The sequence below is a fragment of the Patiria miniata genome, unplaced genomic scaffold (genome assembly GCF_015706575.1).
Source record: "Patiria miniata isolate m_02_andy unplaced genomic scaffold, ASM1570657v1 HiC_scaffold_10, whole genome shotgun sequence".
Lineage (NCBI taxonomy): Eukaryota > Metazoa > Echinodermata > Asteroidea > Valvatida > Asterinidae > Patiria > Patiria miniata.
This window is the reverse complement of record NW_024037048.1, coordinates 7,320,985-7,325,894: the sequence shown is the minus strand read 5'-3', so window position 1 is coordinate 7,325,894 and position 4,910 is coordinate 7,320,985.

Here is a 4,910-nt window from a genome sequence, read left to right as displayed (position 1 = left end):
CTTTTTAAAAATAAATCTGTCCCTAGATCGAGTCGGAATGCGTTCCAAGGTCCCTTAGGAGTCCTTCCAGGAAGTTTGGAGCATTTCATTGTTGGACGAAAATTGACAAAAATTGCAAGGGGTTAGCCTTGCAGGAGACGGCGGCGGAAGGCGCGTGCTGCTGCCGAAAGCTTCTGAAGAAATGAAGGGTCATCCCCGATGTCATTGCACACTACTCGATCAAGTGTTGCGCAAAACGATCGAGGAAGTGCAGGCGCGGATCTGGGGGAGGGGGAGTTCCCCACCTCCATGGGCGTCGCCTGGACTTTTTCTAGAGGGGGGCAAAAAAATTTCCCAAAAAAATCTTGTATTTCTCAACAAATTCTCGATTTATCAGTTAAAGAGGGTGGCAGGGACATTTTTCAACCCCCCCCCCTCCCAAACTCATTAAATTTACACCACTATGATTTCGCGCCTCTTTTCTCTTTTTTTCCTCATTTTTTTCCTATTTTTTTTTTTTTTTTTGCTTGGGGGGGGGGGCAATCGGCCCCCCTCGCCCCCCTCGCGTTGCTTGGCCAGTTCTGTCCCCAAAAAAATTCATAGAATTCCGTGAAAAAAATATGCGAAACACGCCCCCCCCCCCTTCTGACACGCTTAAACTGTTTACTGGTAATAATGTCCACTTTGCACAAAAATACGGACATCGGCAGCTTTGTTAGGGGGTATATGCATATTCTAGAATAGGTTTACCCTTTGTGTCAGAGCAGGGGAGGGGCTCAAAAAAAAACTTGCTCAGGATCCGCTCCTGCATGTTACTGACTGTAAAAAAGCAAGTCAGTAAAAGCCCCATGCAATGGATTTTTTTCCAATTCAACCATTAATGTACATTCTCGTATTCCACTTGACTTTGTTTTTCATTTTTAATTTCCAGTTTTAAGGGTGATGGACTTTGTCACATGTAAATAACGTTTATATTACAATGTACATCTTTATTTTCCCCCGGTAAAATATTGCGTTTTTACGTCCAATTTGAAGTTGCGCCATTAATAATGGTAGTCATATTGATCGAACAAAACTTCGTCTTAATTATAATAGTCAATTATGATTCATTGATTCATGACATAGACCTCTGCTTCGTTTTCAAAACTACCGTATGTCTGCCGAGCAGATGTAAATATGAAACTAAACCAAAGTATAAAAGATAGAGGATTAAAAAAAATCAAAAAGTTATGTGCTAGTCAAGCTTTCAGGGATCGGTCTGAGCCATAACAATGCTCCAGCCGATCCCTTAGTTCTCTTCCGGGGTCTCGGCGTCCCCGACCAATACACACTTCCTTCCCTATCCATCCATATAACCCCGAGGGCCAGGCACCATGTAAAAGCAAAGAGCTAAGGGAGGAACAGGGCGGCCCCTAAACCTTGATCCTCCGAGTGGACCAAATGCCCTGAACCTGTACGAAGGCGCCAACCTGGAACTCGCGGACAGTACCAGCAGCAGTGCTTACCTGTTAAGCTAAGGTACTGTTGGTATTTTACGACGGGAAATTAAACATCTTAAATGACTAAACGAGTGCGATAAAAACCAAAAAGACACCGACGGGATTCGAACCCGGGCCCCGCGCCGCCGCGCAATGTTTGTACGACGAATCTAACCACTAGGCCATTCGGCTTTCTTAGAGTTCTTCTTAAATATTATAGGCGGAGAAACGTGGCACATTGGTGGGTCCATCTGTTTGGGCTCCATGGACGAAAAGAAGTTGACATTTCGGGCAATAATGAGTCCACTGTTTTCATTTCTTTGGAAAATCGTATACGGCAGCCTCGTTAGTCGTAGGCCTACGTGTGCTAAACGTACTTCTCTTTACGCAACAATGGAAACTATTATTATGCAGGCCTTTTTTGAAAAAGACATCAGGCGTGCAGGGGCGGATCCAGGAATTTTGGCGGGGGGAAGGTTCAGGCCCGTTAGAGATATATGTTTATATTCGATCGTTGCGGACAGTTGGACCTTATTATTATTATAATTGTGATAGATGTTCATTTTTTGTGTGCGTCAGAACGTGGGTGGGGGTTGGCGGGGGGGGGGGGGGTTCAAACCTCTCTCAGGGGTTCCGCGCCTCACTATTACTCTTTGTATTCGGACAGACACAGATTCTCAACTCTCCTAATACTATTTTAAAATCGTATGGACGTCTTTAAAAAGAAAACGATTTTTTTTTTACGGATTTGTTTGCTAACGCTATATGCATATTCCCTTCGCTGTTCCCAACAGTCCTTCGTCAGCCTGTTATCAAATATTATTTTCGTGAAAAATAATATGAACTAGAAGTTCTCATCCTGAATTTCCAAAAAAAACCACGACTGTTAAAATGTAGACGCATTACATCAGGACATGCACCGCATTACACTAGGGGCGCTGTTCATGACACCGATGTGCATAGCGCTTCGCTCGTACCCCCGCTCTGCAGCTTGGCCTAGGACGCTGGGCCGGGAAGGGCTGGCGAGCTTCACAGAATCTTGTGAAGGACGGTGGGGATGGCATTCTGGGTAACTTATCATGGCCTAGATCTAAAGATATAATTAAAGCTTCTGTAGCTGTTTAAAGGGATGCAGGCTAGTCCGGTTCCCAAGACCCATTGTCCTTTGGACTTCGAAAATATATTTAGGTGCATGGGCCGGGAAACAGTCTAGGTGCAGGCCAGTAAATCGGCCCGAAATTGCCTACGTCGGCCATATCACGATTTGCATGCCCTCAAATTCTTCAGTATTTGAGAAAAAAATTGTAGGCCATGAAATTGAGGGTTCGTAAACAATAAGGGTGAAAGCCGTACACAGGACAGAGAGTTTGTATTTCTGTGCATTTTGAATGAAATTGGGGCCCTAAAAGCGCTCTATTTTGCAATGGAGTGTAGGCACCGTTTTTCAAAAATGGCGATGGACTTCAGGACTATTTTAAGGGGTGATCATATTCGGATGAAGTTTCTCCCAAAAGTCATCAGAATACCCCAAAAATTGAAAAGAAAAGGGAAGGTGACAAAATAAGCTTTTGTTTTGATGTGTGTCTCGAACACCTAGGAAAGAAAATTGTGAGTATTTTCCCCAACTTTCTGAATTGAGGGCATTTATCATTGGGGTCTATGGCAGTTTATTGCAGGCCCTGCAGGGGCACTGTCAAAAGCGGACACTCATGGACACTCTCGGACAGTAGGCGGCGCTCTTCATCCCTGCGGTCTGACGTGCACGCTTTTTTCCGACAGGCCGATGTCGCCGGCCTAATTTTGCTGCTATCATTCAGCGTCCCCGCCTGGCTGGCTCTTAAAATCTGTAGCCCGTTGCAATTTGCCACCCGGCAACAAATGCAACATCAGGCGTGCAGGGGCGGATCCAGGAATTTGGGCGGGGGAGGAAAGCTCATTAAAGTAATGTAATGCTAGAAAATTATCAACTCAATTTGAAAATCTATCTCTCAAGATTCCACACCAACAAACCACGTATATGTAAATGCACCAACTTTGCAAATAAATATAAAAATCTCAAAATGTCCGATGAACATCCTTACTTTTTTACTCCGGTACGACATGTCAAAAATATCTCCTATTTTTTATTCTTAATTCACCCTGTTGTTTCTCAATGGGAAATAAACTACGGTTCACCATTCTGTAATGAGTGTTAATAATCGTGGAATTTGAACAGCGCCCCCCCCCCCCCCCCCCCCCCCCCCCCCCCCAGTTTTTGATTTTACGGAGGCCAAGTGTCCGGAGAAAAAAATGTGTGTACTTCAGATTTTTTGGCTGATGAAACCTCCCCCCTGCGAAAATTCCTGGATCCGCCCCTGATTATCCACCACCAAACTCGTTTGGGGGCAGATATACAGGATGTTTTAAATGAAATATTTCTTGAGTTATTGATCGGAAACTGAGTGGTTATTTTTGTTCAATAGTGCAGCATATCCGCACCAATATGTTTTCATTTAATAGAGGGCGCGCCACATAAATAGTGGTCTCGATAATTATCCACCACCAAACTCGTTTGGCGGGGGTAGGGCAACAACTCCAGAAATACAAGAAGTTTTAAATTGAATTTTCGTGTAGTGATTTGCCATTATGTTTAACATTACCAAATTTAATTTCATAAGAAACTGTCAAACAATGTAGCGATATTGACCGTAACAATACAGTCATTTAAGCGCGACAAATGCAATCCCAATGAAAATCAATGTGTATTCTTCGCGTGTAAAACACTACATTGATACGATCATATTATTTCTATTATGGGACTGTTTCTCATGATATTCAATGCCCCTCTGTTACACATCGTGGAAAATAATTGCACAAAATGTCAGTTTAATACATCCTGTATTTCTTGTGTTATTGATCGGAAACTGAGTTGTTATTTTTGTTCAATAGTGCAGCATTCGCACCAATATTCTAGCATCCACACCAATATTCTTTCATTTAATAGAGGGCGCGCCACATAAATAGTGGTCTCGATAATTATCCACCACCAGACTCGTTTTGGGGCAACAACTCCAGAAATACAAGATGTTTTAAACTGAGTTTTCGTCTAGTGATTTGTCATCATGTTTAAACATTACGAAATTTAATTTCATAAGAAACCGTCAAACGATGAAGGAATATCGACCATGACAATTCAGTCGTATGTTGGTATCTGAAAATTTCTATGCAAAACCCCCTACACCGGGGGTATTTGTAGAAAATATCAGACGGTTATTTATTACTCCCCATCATGTTCAATTAACTTCGGCAGCGACCGCAAGCCCCATTTGAAAGAAAAAGTTAAGACCGGATCAAGGTACCAACTTTTACGACAACGTGCTGAAAAAGAATGCATCGTCCGCCTCGCTAGACAAGGCCAGCTTTAATAAAAACTTATTTCACCAACAGAGGGCGCTATAATTGCAAACAAATTCT